This window comes from Anabrus simplex, chromosome 1 (genome assembly GCF_040414725.1).
Source record: "Anabrus simplex isolate iqAnaSimp1 chromosome 1, ASM4041472v1, whole genome shotgun sequence".
In the NCBI taxonomy this organism is placed as follows: domain Eukaryota; kingdom Metazoa; phylum Arthropoda; class Insecta; order Orthoptera; family Tettigoniidae; genus Anabrus; species Anabrus simplex.
This window is the reverse complement of record NC_090265.1, coordinates 59,418,151-59,436,512: the sequence shown is the minus strand read 5'-3', so window position 1 is coordinate 59,436,512 and position 18,362 is coordinate 59,418,151.

Below are 18,362 nucleotides of genomic sequence, written 5' to 3'. Positions count from 1 at the left end.
CCATGAAACTACTTGTGATTTGTACCACCACGCGGGGAACACCATGGGTCGCTTTTACTTGCGCGTAGTACCACCATGTACCAAATAGGTTTCGTGATTAGTAGTAAACGATAGCGCGACGGCTTTTACAGTACCTGTGATTAGTAGCACTATATGAGACACCATGGGATGAGGGAACCCATAGTCCTGGCTTGCCTGTGATTAGTACCCACTATATGAGGAACACTGCGGGATAGTACGAGTCCCTATGGTTAGTACCCTTATGTGATGAACACCATAGGTTTGCGTTGCCTGTAAATGGCGCCGCAATGTACGAAACAGCGTAGGTCTGTAATGCATGTGCGAATTTCATTTTATGTGAGTAGTACCATAATGTGTGGAATACCGCGAGTCTACGCTACTCTTGATTAGTACTGCAACATGACAAATACCATGGCCCTATAGGTGGGCCGGCGTAAGGTTGCACATGACAGCTGCGCACAATATTGGTCACACTGCAATGGCGCACGAAGCGATGTTGCCGCTGCAACAACAGCTGATTGCACGACACATGGGTTTTTAAAAACATGGGAGAAATGTTTTTAATGTCATCGCGATGATACACAATACAAATGAAATCTGCCGACAAAAATTGAACTTTCAACTCACCGATTATTCATCACACAAAATTATACGAGATAAATATACTACGAAGCTCTTACTATCGCGATGTTAGAAAACACGGAAGAAATCGGCCGACAAGGATCTCACTTCATATACACCTACACCAATAAATGTTGGAATAATATACACCGGTGCTAACACAAAATGTTTCAAGTAAATTCTATAAAATTTACGAAAATTCAGAAACCTTATTTTCATACCTGATTCACAAAGGCAGAGGCTCGATACCCTCCAGTTCACTGCCATCACTACCGTCGCCTTCGTTGTCACTGTCATCATCGTCTAGGCAGATCATCAACTCCTGAGAGTCACTGATGATGCCATGTATTGCCATTGCCGAATTAATGAATGCTGCGACATGGCTAAATTTCTTCCTGCACAAAGCCGCACCCATTCGAGCAGTACTCTCCCGGAACAGTCCTTCCACTTCAGTAACTGTGAAGGACTTGTTATAAGTGCGTACGTAATGTTTTACTTCACCCCATACCGTACCAACTCAATGAGGTTGAAGTGACAGTGGTACGGCGGCAACCTAATAACCTCGTGCCCTTGTTCCTTCGCTACCTCGTCGACTATTTTTTTTTTTTTTTTTTTTTTTTGCTATTTGCTTTACATCGCACCGACACAGATAGGTTTTATAGCGACGATGGGACAGGAAAGGCCTAGGAATGGGAAGGAAGCGACCGTTGCCTTAATTAAGGTACACCCCCAGCATTTGCCTGGAGTGAAAATGGGAAACCACGGAAAAACATCTTCAGGGCTGCCGACAGTGGAATTCGAACCCACTATCTCCCGGATGCGAGCTCTCAGCTGCGCGCCCCTAACCGCACGGCCAACTCGCCCGGTGTTGACTAATTTAGTCATACACATATGCGCTGGGATATTTCTTTACTGCAGCCATTCCACTTACACGGGCGCTTGAAGAAGGGGTCTTGTCCATTATTACGGAGTGGTAACGTGCATTGTCCATAACAATGACAGAAGGGACTTTGAGCTGTAAAAATCGTACTCGTGTCTTCGTATTGCATCAGCCTGGAAAGAATTAATTCCTGTTACAGGAGATAGCTTAATTCGTTTCTTTCCCGGAGTGCTGTGAAACAAGTCCCTACTATCAGCCCCGTTTTTGCTACTGCTATGTACCCCAGTAACGTTTTCCTTCTGTTCTTGGAGGCGAACACCTGTTTGAATGACAGTACGCTTTGAAAGCCCTAATGTTTGAGATATGCGGTCCACAACATGATCTACAGGAACGGACAGACAGCTATACAAGCGTACGAATTTCGTCTCCCTCTCGTAAAACTCACGAGTTCTCCGCACTAATTCTAATGCCTGACTATTAAGGGACACTCCGCGGCTCAAAGGATTATCACTTCGCGCTTCATGTTGTCATTTCCGAGACATCGCACTGCATTCGTTAAAATAAAATTTCACAATTATCTCACAATGAAAACAAAACTTGCATAAACGCGCGAATCACACCTGACCACGTGCTAGCGGCGACAGACAAAACGGCAACACTTCAGTACAGTAGTCAAGCTACTTATAGATGGCACCACTATACTACCTATATTGCCAACAACAATCAACTGAAAATAGTTCGTATTTATTTTGTAGCTCGCTTAAACTTTATAATATCTTTTAAATGCTCATATTTGTGTAGGCAAATAAAAGATTATGAACACTATACGGAATTAAATACGAATTAACATGAATAAAATGCGTAACTGTATCTGACATAAAAAGTAGTGGATTGGTGATTCTGATTGACGGGTGACGTTCTTCGTTTCATTTTTGTAGTGGTGCCAACATGACTTACAACTGTCAAGTGCAACCTTGTGCCGGCCCACCTATACTTTCCTAGTGATAAGTACCATTGTGAGGGGCCGCTGACTTGGATTCTGGACCCATTTCGACTACAAGTATCATCGATTCAGTACTGTGCTACGGAAGCAGTCCTTTGGTCAGTAATGCTATTGTTCTACACTAGCTACTGTGCATGTGAGGCACTGTGGGTCGGTTCCACTGATCGTTTTAAATTCATATCCATCCATCCATTCATTCATTCTTTGTGTTCACGTTTTGTTTTGGGGTCAGTGGATGATTTTGGGCTTTTAATTTGTCGTTTAATTTCGTCTCATTTCGTACTATTAGGGGCCGATGACCTAGATGTTAGGCCCCTTTAAACAACAAGCATCATCAAGTTAAAATATGTACGTATTTTCAAAATCGGACAGTTACTTTTTGAGATATCAATAAAAACAGCATTAGGGCTTTTGCATGTCGCATCAGACAGGGTGCGGTCGGCCAAGGACGTATTGGCGCGCAAGCTGTTTTCTGGCATTGATTCCAGTCACAGAACGGATACCAGGCATGTACTGTAAATTATCGTACACACGATGTGATGTACCGTAACATACCTTACTACTACTACTACTACTACTACTACTACTACTACTAAAATGTTTTCATCCCCCCCCCTGAAGGAGCAGACGGACACTTTGACGGTGACGCCGTCTCTCAGGCCGGGAGAATTGTTTACGGTGAAGGAGATGCACCGAGAACGTGAGGGGGTTGGCGACCGTGGCCTATACTAGGAACTGTCCCGGCATTCGCCTTAGTGCAGGAGAATAGAAAACCCACGGAAAACCACTCTCAGGACAGCCGACGGCTGGGGCCTGCCGTGAGGTCCAGCCCTGTCCCGTCTGCCGAATGCATCGGCGTAGAGCCATGGTAAAGCCGTGGCCACTCCTCCTCTGCTCGGTTGGTCAGTAAGAGTGCAGAGCTGTTGGACCACGGACCAGCCGTGTCCACTTACGGGCCGAGACCCACTCTACATCTACCGACCAACGTTATTGTATGACTGGCGAACACACAACGGGGAAAAGAGATTATTCGTACATTATTCATTTGCTTTTCTAGAAGGAGCTCTTATGTTTATTTCTCAATTCATACAGTAGTATGTACTGTACACTTAAACCAGTGAAAATTATAGCTTTCGTTATGTTCCTATGTAGTCAAAGTAATTATTTTATTCCTTTTAAAAACATTAACGCTCCCTGCCATGTCATGGCTTCACCTGTCATACACACTTTGCAAACACTTCACATGTGTACGATATGCTTATATGCGTGGTATCCATGCTGGGGCTGGAATCGCACCCAGGAAACTGATTGCGCATCAATATGTCCTTGCCCGACTGAACGCTGTTTGATACGGCGCGCAAAACAGCGTTTGCTGTCCTTATCGATATCTCAAAAAGTACAGTAACTGTCCGATTTTAAAAATACTTACATATTTGAACTTGTACACGGTTGACCTTTTAGGCCAGCTGTATGAATTTGTGCTGCTCCGTTTAAAGATATGGAATTAGTATCAATATCTCGTTTTATCATTTAGACTTTCACGGCCCGTGTAACTATTCATGAGTTATATTTTTTGGGCTTATGCCGTGTAAATAATTGTAAATATACTCAACGTTTCAAAAGGAACCTTGCCTTTCTTCATCAGGAGACAAAAATGAAAAGAAACGACGTACTGATGGTTGCTAGGAGAAAGCAACAAAGAAGCTTCAAATGGTGCCCAAAGATGTAAAGGGGACGCCATTTTAGCCCAATGCTAGAGACAATGAATAGTAACAGCAAAGCATTACTCTCTAATGGTTCTGATTATAGGTAGCCATGATTCACTGAGGTTGTAACCTGTATCGCGGTTGAAATTATCTGGGTGTTTACGTATTTCAACCGCCTCCCTGATAATTCTTGGGCGATATTGCTTTATACGGGCAAGAACATCCACTACTTGGAACAAGACATCATGACCAGGTGTTAAGGCATGATCAACAACAGCTGAACCGGGCGAGTTGGCCGTGCGCGTAGAGGCGCGCGGCTGTGAGCTTGCATCCGGGAGATAGTAGGTTCGAATCCCACTATCGGCAGCCCTGAAAATGGTTTTCCGTGGTTTCCCATTTTCACACCAGGGAAATGCTGGGGCTGTACCTTAATTAAGGCCACGGCCGCTTCCTTCCAACTCCTAGGCCTTTCCTATCCCATCGTCGCCATAAGACCTATCTGTGTCGGAGCGACGTAAAGCCCCTAGCAAAAAAAAAAAACAACAGCTGATTTATCAGGTTGGTTGAGTCTGATACATCTGGTATGTTCTTTGATGCGAGTACACACCGTTCTCGAAGTCTGCCCAATATAAACTTTGCCACAAGTACAGGGAACTCTGTAGATACCAGGTTGTTGTAATTTAGGCAAACTATCCTTAGTTGGTCGCAGATCTTACGTAGGTACCATGTACGAACTGTTTTTGGAACATCAATTAAGATTAGGCAACTCCTGCGACCAACTAAGGATAGTTTGCCTAAATTACAACCACCTGGTATCTACAGAGTTCCCTGTACTTGTGGCAAGGTTTATATTGGGCAGACTTCGAGAACGGTGTGTACTCGCATCAAAGAACATACCAGATGTATCAGACTCAACCAACCTGATAAATCAGCTGTTGCTGATCATGCCTTAACACCTGGTCATGATGTCTTGTTCCAAGAAGTGGATGTTCTTGCCCGTATAAATCAATATCTCCCAAGAATTATCAGGGAGGCGGTTGAAATACGTAAACACCCAGATAATTTCAACCGCGATACAGGTTACAACCTCAGTGAATCAGGGCTACCTATAATCAGAACCATTAGAGAGTAATAATGCTTTGCTGTTACTATTCATTGTCTCTAGCATTGGGCTAAAATGGCGTCCCCTTTACATCTTTGGGCACCATTTGAAGCTTCCTTGTTGCTTTCTCCTAGCAACCATCAGTACGTCGTTTCTTTTCTCTTTTGTCTCCTGATGAAGAATGGCAAGGTTCCTTTTGAAACGTTGAGTGTGTTTACAATTATTTACACGGCATAAGCCCAAAAATATAACTCAGGAATAATATCTCGTTTGTTAATCACCCCATGAAAATACGTAGCATATTATTTTACAAGCTCCTGGGTATCATTTACGAATATGAAAACAGAATACCGACATCTTTAATGGTTTAGACATTATTTCCGTGTAAGATCTTAGGTGAATAACCCTGTGTTTTCCAAGTATCATTTCTTTGACCACCCGCTACCCACAGTTTACGAATATTCTCGCGTTTAGGAAATGTATTGTATAACATTAAATATTTCTCTGCCGGACAGTTTTTGTGCAGTTGAGTATACATCCTGTTACGAGGAAGTACTTGTAAGGATTGCTTGTTTCTAGATTTCATCACAGTACTCGTGGGTTGTAGGTTATATACACGGTGTTGCACTTGGAGTATGAAATAATGAGTGGAAGAAGAAAGCACTTGCTGATATATTGTAAAAACTCAAAACTTAGACATGGTCGAAAAATTTGTCGAATGCATCTTCCGTATATGAGTATTACGTGAGACGTGAGTAGTTAATATGTTACTCGCGTCCCAATAAATGTCAGTATAGGCTCTTCGCGTAATGTATTATTATTTAGGTAGGTATACATACAGTGGAGGTACCTGATACATTTTTGATTCCTTGTGTTTCAAAAATAATTAGTAGAGCAGTATAATTTTGTCCCCGTATTCCGTGTTAGATAGCGCTATTTCTGAGAAGGTAATTACCAACCCCCCGATTCATCATGGGGGAAGGGACACAGAGGTTATTATAACTGTATAGCAGCGACATTAAACACGTAATCAATCAATGCTTTATCAGTCCCTTCCAGGTTGTATTCTTATCACTTACCACGTTAATTTATGGTAGGTGCACTTAGGGCAGCTGACCCTAAGATACGTCTTGCAGGTTGACAGTAGGGTGCTTCGCTCTCCCCTCCTGTTGGCTTAAGACGGGGATAATGTTGATGGCAGAAATGTTGATCTTGTATCCAAGGCATGTACACCCTGCACCGTGAGTCGAAGAAATCGCCTAAATAGCCACAAGGGACAAATTTCAGTCTTGATTGCTTTTTCTCTTTTCCTTTGTCTCCTTTGACAGAGCGTCCATAGGGAAGCAAAGTTGAAAAGGAAAGAGGAACGATTGTTTGTATTGACTGTTCACTTTTATTTTCTCATCTGATTTCTTCCTTTCCGTACTTCTGTATCTCTCCGTAGTCATCAATGAACCTGGCAAGACGATACCTTTATAGTCGTCTGGGCTGAGACACGTGCCGTAGAGGACCAAGGATCGAAAGTTAAATAAGCCGAAGAATACCGATCACGACAAAATTAGTTCTGGTAATTATGGTCACTTAGTCCCAGAAAAATATTAGTCTTCTCCTATGATTCGCTCTACGCAGTATTGTTTTACTGGGGCAAATACACATTTATAGGAAGAGGAATGAGGGACTGGAATAATTTATCAAGGGAAATGTTAGATACATTTCTAACGTACCGGGTGAGTTGGCCGTGCGGTTACGGTCGCACAGCTGTGAGCTTGCATTCGAGAGGTAGTGGGTTCGAATCCCACTGTCGGCAGCCCTGAAGGTGGTTTTCCGTGGTTTCCCATTTTCACACTAGGCAAATGCTGGGGCTGTACCTTAATTAAGTCCACGGCCGCTTCCTACCCACTCCTAGGCCTTCCCTATCCCATCGTCGCCATAAGACCTATCTGTGTCAATAAATCAATAAATTTCCAACTTATAATTAAAAAAACTAAGTAAACAATTCATAGAAAATGTACCTATTGGGCGACAGTCCTAATCGCAGATCTATGGTCATTATTTATTTATTTATTTATTTATTTATTTATTTATTTATTTATTTATTTATTTATTTATTTATTACTCTTCTTTCGAATAACCCATTTGAAGGGTGCGATGAATCAACTTTGGTTACTTTTCATTGTGTTCGAATTCCTTTGCTTCCAAATTTCCTTCATCCTTCGAGAGTGTCCTTCCTTCTCTTCTTGAGTCGACTTTCTTCTAGTTGTTGGTTTCTTCCGCTCCTGAAACGCTGCCTTTTGAACTGCTTCTCTAAAAAGCGTTCTGTTTTTGATTGTATCTGTTTTAATTCCAACATTTTTCATGTCTTTCTCAATTTCAATGAACCATGTGGTTTTAGATTTGTAACTATTCGGAAGGTTGAAGATGCGCTTGGTTAGTCTGTTGTCATCCATTCTGTAAACGTGTCCAAAAAATTGTAGTCTTCTTTTCCTCAATTCGTCAGTTAGTTTTTCAATTTTCAAATATTGCTCTCTGTTTGGTCTTAACCTGTATTTTTTAGCTCCCAGTATTTTTCTCAAAATTCTTCTTTATTTATTTATTTATTTATTTATTTATTTATTTATTTATTCACGATGTTTGGGGCCATAAGTCATAGCAACTATTTTTTCTCACATTTTCGCGGTCCTACCATACAATGGTCACATGTCCTGGAAAGCATGACTTTCGTAGTACATGGACACAGTACGAGATGGCGGTGTATTGGACAGGTACTACGCACAGTGTGATGGGACAGCAATAGTGAGTCAGGCTCCGTGCAGAACGGATGTGACGAGGGACGCTCGTTTTCGAGGAGGCCGGGAAAGTGTTTCTGACAACCCCCGTAGCGGAAGACCGCCGATCGCCGTCAGTGACGAAAACATTGAGAAGGTGAGGACATTAATAACGTACGATGGGCGATTAAATGTGCGCATGATAGCGGATGAACTGCAGATTAACCGTGAATCCGTGCGACAAATCGTTACCCAGAAGTTAGGGAAGAGGAAAACATGTTCTCGTCTTGTACCACATCACTTGACTGACGATCAGAAGCAGGCACGTTTAGAGTCTTCACAGGATTTTGTCGAAACGGCGGATGCGACACCAAATTTCTTGAACTGTATTATCACTGAGGATGAAACCTGGCGTCTCAGGTACGACCCTGAAACGAAAGGGCAAAGCATGGAATGGCGTTCTCCGGGATCCCTTCGTCGGAAAAAGGTCATAGCCGAAAAGTCACGCATTAAACTCGCTTTGAAAGGAAAGAGATTTGACGATATTCCTGACATCCACCGAAACGTGAGGAGGCTTTTGAACACCATCCCAAAGAGAGGCCTTCTTGCAAAGTTTCCAGGACATGTATCGCCGATCTCAACAGTGCATAATTATGGGAGGGGACAATTTCGAAGGACAGTAAGGTCTCTGTCGTGCATTGTTCATCTATGTTGATAGTATAGGACTATTCGCCGAACTTTATTGTCACAAGTTGTAATTGTTACATTCAGAGACAGGAAAAGAAAATAAAAAGGCAAAAAATAGCCTATATAGAAAGTGAGCTTTTCATTATCTGTTCACCTTTCATATGTTCAATATATGGCGACTTGTGAATCCCATATACTGTAGCTTTCTTAATACTCATCGTCTCATTAACGCTCAGCCGTAGTACTGGTGGTTGAAGGCTTCGTGCATTCGGTCGGCGGATGCAGAGTGGTGTGGCCACGGCTGGTCCGTGGTCCGACAGCTCTGCACTCTGACCGGTCAACCGAGCAGAGGAGGGGTGGCTCTACGCCTCTGCATTCGGGAGACGGGACAGGTCTGGCCTCAACCGTCGGCTGTCCTGAGAATATTTTTCCGCGGTTTTCTATTCTCCTGCACTAAGGCGAATGCCTGGAAAGTTCATAGTATAGGCCACGGCCGCCTACCCCCTCACCTTCTCCGAGCATCTTCTTCACCGTAACAATTCTCCCGGCTTGAGAGACGGCCTAACCATCTAAGAGGCCCGCCTCCCCCCTTCAGGGGAGGAATGAAAACATTTTAGTAGTAGTAGTAGTAGTAGTAGTAGTAGTAGTAGTAGTAGCAGCGTGCATTCGTTTAGTCCCGATGAGTGCCAGCACTTTAGGTAGCAATACATATGCATTTAGATATCCAAACCCAAATTGCTGGCTGCATTCTGTTTCTCTGTTTGCTTAGTTTTCACAAAGTTCGTTGCTCAAAACACCTGTTCATTAAAAAAATACCATCTCCTGAAAGGGGTTACCTCCAGCTGAAGCTTTGTGGTTTACAAATTTATATCAGATTGTTCTCCACTAGATGCAACCCATGCCAATTCACATAATTCATTAGCTTCCACTGAATTTCAACCGGCCCCGTGGTGTAGGGGTAGCGTGCCTGCCTCTCGCCCGGAGGCCTCGGGTTCGATTCCCGGCCAGGTCAGGGCTTTTTCTCTCGACCTCAGGGCTGGTTCGAGGTCCACTCAGCCTACGTGATTAGAATTGAGGAGCTATGTGACGGTGATATGGCGGCCCCGGTCTCGAAAACCCAGAATAACGGCCGAGAGGATGCGTCGCGCTGACCACACGGCCCCTCGTAATCTGCAGGCCTTCGGGCTGAGCAGCGGTTGCTGGGCAGGCCAAAGTCCTTTCGAGGGCGTTAAGTGCCGTGGAATTTGGTTTTGGTTCCACTGAATTTCAACGTTGTTCTCCTCTGGGGAATAACAACTTAGAAGAAGAGCTGTTGCAATGACTCTAATGACTCTTGGCTTTGGAGGTTTTATATTCAACCATTCACTCCCGCACCCATCAATAATAACGAATGTTATTGTCATGACAATTAATTATTATGTTACTTTATTTATTTATACATTTTAAAATGTTGGTCTCAGAAAAAACCTACACTATGTAAACCCTAGATTTTATGTAAAATTGCTATAATGCTCCAAGGTTTTTAAAAGCAAGATGAAGCTCAATAGGAACTTTAAAAAAAGAAGGTAGATTTAGCTCCCAAAGTGTTGAAATGAAATGGCGTATAGCTTTTAGTGCCGGGAGTGTCCGAGGACAAGTTCGGCTCGCCAGATGCAGGTCTTTTGATTTGACACCCGTAGGCGACCTGTGCGTCGTGATGAGGATGGAATGATGAAGACGACACACACACCCAGCTCCCGTGCCAGCGAAATTAACCAATTAAGGTTAAAATTCCCAACCCTGCCGGAAATCGAGCCCGGGACCCCTGTGGCCAAAGGCCAGCACACTAACCATTTAGCCATGGAGCCGGACCCCAAAGTGTTAAGCTGGCAACACTGGACTTGTGGAAATATTGTTTACTAGCAATTCCCGTGGCTCCACCCGTGTTGAAATCAAACTTATTATTAGATTTGTACACTATAGTGAACTATCCAATAATAGCTTATCTCTGACCTCAGTATTTGCCAAACTGCATCCCTAACCGCGGCCTCTACATCAGTTAACGCATCACTTCCCGAAGCCAGAGAACATAACTTGTAGGCTTACTTCTAACAGACTAGGCAGTTTATTTTCTATTAATATTTTCAGACGTGCATTTCCTTTGGGTTGACTCACATTTCCTTCCGACTCATATTCTCTTACAGAGTGTCACAACGTTAAAATGTTGCTGATCTTGTACCGGTACAAGGCAGTGTTACTGGACCTATGTTTTTCACCAAGCGGAGAAGTTTTCTCAATTTTAATCCCAGTGTTGCTGGGATCACTGTAAGTACAGATCTTCTATGGGGTAAACATATGAACGGGACTATAAATAAAGGTTACAGAACTGGGCTGAGTGGCTCGGGCGGTTGAGACGTTGGCCTTCTGACCCCAACTTGGCAGGTTCAAAACTAGCTCAGACCGATGGTATTTGAAGGTGCTCAAATACGTCAGCTTAGTACTGGTAGATTTACTGGCACGTAAAAGAAATCTTGCGAAACTAAATTCAGTCACTTCGGCGTCTCCAAAAACCGTAAAAGTAAAGCCAATAACACTGATTAAAGGTTACATATCTCTTCAAATGCCTGTGAGTGTATTTATAGTAAGGATGTAAAACAGAAGGTGTGTAAGTCACTGTCAAGACCCCAATTGGATTATAGTTTCAGTGCATGGGGTCAGCATTACTTGATTGGAAAGCTGGAAGGAAACAAAACAAGAAGAAAAACAGCACCATTTGTTCACAGTGATATACTACAATGGACTATTGTTACAATGTTGCAAACTTTGGGCTGGCAAGACTTGTGAGCAAGGAGACGAGCAGCTCGACCAAGCGGTATGTTCCTAGCTGTCAGTGGAGAGGTGGCGTGGAATGACATTAGTAGACGAATAATGTTGAGTGGTGGAATTCAAGGCGAAACATTGGAGACAATATTCGTTTATAGGAAGAGGAGTTAGGGATTGGAATAAATTATGAAGGAAAGTGTTTGATACATTTCCAAGTTCCTTGAAATAATTTAAGAAAATATTAGGTAAACAACTGATAGAGATTCTGCCACCTGGGATACTGACATAAATGGAAGTCAGTGTTGATTGATGTGATAATGGAACACTTTGGACCACATACTCGAGATGCTTTTCTAACGTGACAGAAGGGCAATTTTCTGGCAACCTGTTAGAGTTAGGAAGAAGATGAAGCCTATATGAACTTTTTATTTATTTTAGAATTCTAAAATTCACTCCATGAGCTTCCCTTTTATTTGGAATAACAGCTGCGGCAGCATATTCAATTTTCAAACGTTCCAGACGCACACATTTTCCGAATTGCTCTAAATTGCTAAAGTATTGCTTTTTAAAAGACTACCTGTTCGTGAAAACTGCTGACATAATTAGGCCACGCTATATATAGCTAGTAATAATTTCGAAGGAATACGCTTTCGGATGGTGAAATAATTATTGAAATAAGTTTGAGTTGTTCCCGGTTATAGATACCTGGGTCAAGTGTCAATGCTGACCGCGACACAATTATGGAAATTACAGCACGAGTGGATGCTGCTTGGCGCCAGGTCACTGGAGAATTGTGTGACAAGAAAAATCCCTCTACTACATTGGCATTCCAGCTGGAAGAAAGTATCATTTCCCTATGAGGAGGCTTTACACCACTTCAATTTGTGGTGTAGTAGAGGAAATATCCATATTCAAAGCAAAGTTTACTAGGGGTCCTTTCCTTTGATGATTTTATTGTACATTTACGAACAAATAATGTCCTTTGACAGTATGGCTCCCATTTCAGACAGAATAGAAAATATATCTCTCAAGGGGGAGAATAATATTTATTTATTTATTTAAACATGTACTGCCATCAGAGACATTCTCCATTTACAGGTAGATTTTATAAATTATTATTATTATATTATTATTATTATTATTATTATTATTATTATTATTATTATTATTATTATTATTATTATTATTATTATTATTATTATTATTATTAAAGCGTCTTTATTGTGGCGAAGTTAGGGCTCCCGGCCCTTTCTTATACTTAACCACTTAATGTATATACAATATAAATTTTACATAAAATTTAAACATATGAAATCTTTACAACCTAAAGTATAACTAAAGCAACTGAAGTATCACTAACTAAAGTGATTTAAGTAATAATAATAATTTCGTGTGACTATTTCTAGCCGAGTGCAGCCCTTGTAAGGCAGACCCTCCGATGAGGGTGGGCGGCATCTGCCATGTGGAGGTAACTGCGTGTTATTGCGGTGGAGGATAGTGTTATGTGTGGTGTGTGAGTTGCAGGGATGTTGGGGACAGCACAAACACCCAGCCCGCGGGCCACTGGAATTAACCAATGAAGGTTAAAATCCTCGACCCGACCGGGAATCGAACCCGGGACCCTCTGAACCGAAGGCCAGTACGCTGACCATTCAGCCAACGAGTCGGACAGTGATTTAAGTATAACTAAAGTATAAACAGGATCACATTACAATAAACAACCATATTATTCACTCTCATTCATGCATCCCATTCACACTTAAGAAAGACTGGAAGTGCTTATAAGATGACGCTGGCATTATAAATGACATTATAAATAACAATTGTGAAAAAATAGCAGGAAAATAGTATTCGAAATATGAAAAAATAAGAGAAAGAGAAAAACAAGCACGAGAATACAATAAATTCAGTACCCGGTACGCTTGTTGTTTGCACCAACATATTTAGTACAAATATTAACATTGTTATATAGAAATACAATTTTTTTTTGCTAGGGGTTTTACGTCGCACCGACACAGATAGGTCTTACGGCGACAATGGGATAGGAATGGCCTAGGAGTTGGAAGGAAGCGGCCGTGGCCTTAATTAAGGTACAGCCCCAGCATTTGTCTGGTGTGAAAATGGGAAATCACGGAAAACCATCTTCAGGGCTGCCGATAGTGGGATTCGAACCTACTATCTCCCGGATGCAAGCTCACAGCCGCGGCCTCTACGCGCACGGACAACTCGCCTGGTAATACAATTTTTCTAACATAATATTTTAACAAAAAACTTTTATACGGTACCCGTTTTTATTTACGCGAAATACTAAATGATACAATATTTGAATTTTTATCAAAAGATGTTTTCTGGGAGAAAATACAGTTTCCACATGATGCATGAAATCTTAAAGAGCCATTGTAAATCAATTCTTTGATTACATGGAGCAATTTTGTTAAGAAGATCACACATTCTAACTACTGGAGAATGTTTGTGGCTCACTGTTATAGAGTGTTCACAATAAAACGTTTGTCCTGTCCGTAAATTCGTACCGTTCACATTAAAGTTCACTCTGGCAAGTAGTTCACTGTCATTAACCCACCTTATTTATGAGTTTGTACAAAAACATTTGTTGCAGCATTCCCCTTCTATTACATAATGATAAAAGTTTAAATTCATCTAGCAAATTATTGTATGAAAATTTTTCTTTCAGTGCTGAAGTGTGATGCTTCTGTAATACAGAATGCAAAGAAACATTTTCTGAACTTTTTCGATCTTATTTATATGGGAATGATAATGACGAGTCCATGCATATTCAAGTTTACTGCGCACAAATGTATTATAGAGGGTAATTAAAGTACCAACATTTTCGTAACTGTACTCTTTTGTCGAAAATCATCCAGAACAAATCGTTCTGCTTTCCTTTGGATTTTTTCCATTTCTCGCATCGAGTATTCGTGCTGTGGTTCCCATGCACTGGAAACATACTCTGACTGGGGTCTTACCAGAGCCTTATGCGCCCTCCCATTTAAATTCTTACTACAAACCCTAAGTACTCCCATAACCAATATTGAAATAGTATGTTACCCGAATAAAAATGAGCTTAGCTGTCAGTGATTTTAACACCCTAAGAAATTATTTCCAGTTCTAAGGGCTGTCAGGAGATGCCTGGTTAAGTCTAGGACATAGTAAAATATCTCCACTGTCAGCTATAGGTAAACAAGTGTGTTGATAATTATGAACACTTACGTCTTCAGCAGTCTGAAGAAAAGTTCATTACGTTCCTTTTCAAATGGTCCAGTCGTTCTAAATTCAAAGAAATGCAAAAAAGGAAAAAAAGAGAATATTGAGACTATAGGAAATTGAAACGATTGAAACATTCTGTGTGCTATGGCATTCCTGGTCCATGTCTTATCCAAGGATGCTGCTGCTGATGGCGTGTTATCTTGTCTGAGGAAGGGGGTAACTGCCTTAGTAAAAATCTCGATGGTTCAGTGATAAAAGAAAATCCCCCGTCCTCTCCTTTCAATTTTTCCCAATTTTGCTTCGCCTTATTGTGGTTGACTTGATAGCCGACCCTTGAGGCGAAGACCGTCGCACAGGTAGGGATGGATAGAAAACCCTCTATGCACTTCATGCATAATGCATAAAACATTTCTCTCCCCTCTTTCCAGCCTCCTCTTGTCCTCCCACTTTTACCATGTGGATCGCATAATTTTTCATCAATTTTGCTCCTTCCCTCAGTGGCTGTTTACAGTAGCCCGTGTAAGGTGAAGCAGGGATAACAGGCTCTTCTTCCGTATGCATTAGTATTACTTCCCCGAGTGACAAGAGGGCCCAGGTAATGTGAGCGCGCTGGGGGGAAGGAGCGTCTTTTATGATTGCTAATTCAGGAAGAGTTGTTATCAATACATTCACACCGTGGTCTAAGATACAGGGTGATCCTACTTGTTTACCAGTCACTAGGTTAAGATCTTACTATGTCGTCTAATATTTATTTATTTATTTATTTATTTATTTATTTATTTATTTATTTATTTATTTTTACCTTTGTCATTTTCTTCACAAACCACTATAGTCCCGTTTCTATGAGTTTCGACTTGACAGTTAACCAGAACTCCGGTGACTTACGTATAATCAGTAACCTGTACTGGAATCAGTTTGGAAATGTCAAAACTGATCAAGGAACTTCAGAAACTGCTTCGATCAGGAAGGGCGTGTGCCAGGGTTGTGTACTGTCACCTCTGTTGTTTAACATTTACTCAGAGGCAATCTTTAAAGAAACATTGGAAGACTATGGTGGGATCAAAATTAACGGGAAAATCAACAACAACATCAGATATGCAGATGATACTGTTGTCATAGCTGATGACATGCCTGCCCTTCAGTGCATGATAAACTCCTTAGTTCAGCACAGTGAAGAGTTCGGATTATATGTTAACCCCTCAAAAGCGAAACTGATAGTGTTCTCTAAGAAGACAATTCAGACAAATCTCACAATAAAAGATAAAATAGTTGAGCAAATGTCTTCTCTCAAATATCTGGGCACCATCTTGGATGACCAATGTAACTCCAAACGGGAGATAATATCTAGAATTTAGCAGGCCAGGAAACAATTCATTACCATGAAGAAATTCTTTGTGGGGTCAGATCTCAGTCTCCAACTACGAATTCGTATGATCCGCTGCTATATATTTTCTGTTCTGCTATATGGATGTGAAAGCTGGACTCTGGATCTAATCATAGAAAAACGTCTTGATGCCTTCGAAATGTTCCTGTATCGCCGTCTCTTGCGGATATCCTTGGTAATGAAAATCTCAAATGCCGAGGTCCTTCGTCGGATGAAAAAAAAAAGAACTCACCATAAAACAGAGGAAAACGCAATACCTAGGACATATCATGAGAGGTGAGAGGTATCAATTATTACAGCTTATTATCGAAGAGAAGATACAGGGGAAGAGATCTGTTGGGAGAAGAAGAAATTCATGGCTGAAAGACCTTCGAAGATGGCACTGCTGTACTTCAGAAATGGCATTCCATTCTACACTGTCAAGATCAGAGCTAGTTACGTGGATCGCCAACCTCCGCTCGGAGACGGCGTCTTAAGAAGAAGAAGTTAACCAGAAGTCAGATATTGGTGCCAACTGGTTATGAGTACGAACAGCTGATTCACGACACGTAACACGAACGGAAATATATATAATCGAATATAAGTCCAGAATCAATTATTCTTTGTAACAACGTTCATAACTCCCATAAGATGAATAATAACACATACCATATTTAGGATAAGACTGAAAATGAAAACCTACAACCTGTTTTCCAGTCTATGACCGAGTCAGGGATGTAATGAATGAGCCAGATTTAGGCTATTATTGCAATGAGGTCGCCACTCCCAGGGTGATATTAATGACTGATAAATGGTAAACTAGATTGCCCGGAGAAAACCCTGTCCCGCCTCCGCTTTGTGCAGCATAAACCTCACATGGAGTGACCGGGATTTGAACCACGGTATCCAGCGGTGAGAGACCGACGCGCTGCCGTCTGAGCCACGGAGACTCTTAGGATAAGACTATAAGATAAAAATATATCAATGATCGAACAAATAAAACGCGAGATAAGAAAGTTAAATTTCTACTCACAATGTAGGCCTAGAAAAGCTCGCGTTGCTGATAGATTGTTTCTCCTAAAGAAGGGAAACATCCTTCAAAGGGAATACACCACTCATTTTCTGAGTCACTGTTGTCATCGTCTGTTGAGGTTTCACTCTCCTGGCTATTTCATCCACCACCTAAATTGGGTACTAGGGCTTTTTGTTTCACAAGATGCACAAGATCCCCCCCAGTCTTTATGTTATCGCGAACTGAAATATTGTGCTCCTTCAACAGCTCAATCAACTCATTGTTTCTAGCTGCCATTGTTGTTTCTTTGTCAAGAATAACCGAGTGAACTGACAAAGACCGCGGAATGAACTGAGCACAACACAATAGACAGCTGATAGCACATGGTTACAGAAAACAACAGGTCGACAACACTGGTAAGCGGAACTAGAGTCTAACGCGCTCTATGGGAGCGATCGGCTGCCTATGATTGGCTGTTTGTTAATTCACTTAGCCTGCGCCAAAAGGCAGCGCTCAACTGTCAATTCGGAATTCATAAGAACTGAACTATAGTACAACATTTCACTTTCAAGTCAGTATATTTAATTCCATTTTTGAATTTGTTTGTAATTTACTGTGCATCCAACAGTACAACGTGTGTTAAAAAAGTTGCGGCCAGTCGAACGTAGTATCGTAGTGTAATGGAGCAAAGTATAAACATCAAGTTTTGTTACAAATCAGGAAAAACGGTGACGGAGGCGCATGCGATGTTGGTGTACGGAACAGAACAGATGTTCCGCAACATCATTTTCCAGTCCATCCCGAAAGCGTTTCTTAACCGGTAAGGAACACATTTTCTGCTTACGTCTTCTGTTCCATTTTTTTTTCTAATTTGAAAAAAAAACCGTTTATGCGTTGCTTCATTGCAGTACGACACGAGTCTTCACTCGCACTACGATCGACTGGCCGCATCAGACTAACCGGCTTCAGTTCCGAGTGCTCAATGCTACGTGGCGCTTCTCGAGATGTCTGTCTATTCACATGAGCATGCACGCAGTGTTACCACACGTTGCCATTGCGATGTCTTTCCTTTCACTAGAATAAAGAGATTCGGAACTAAGATAAGAATTTGAGTAAGAATTAAGTAATTATTAGAGTGAAGGATGCTGGAAACAGGTGATTATGTCAGAATGGAG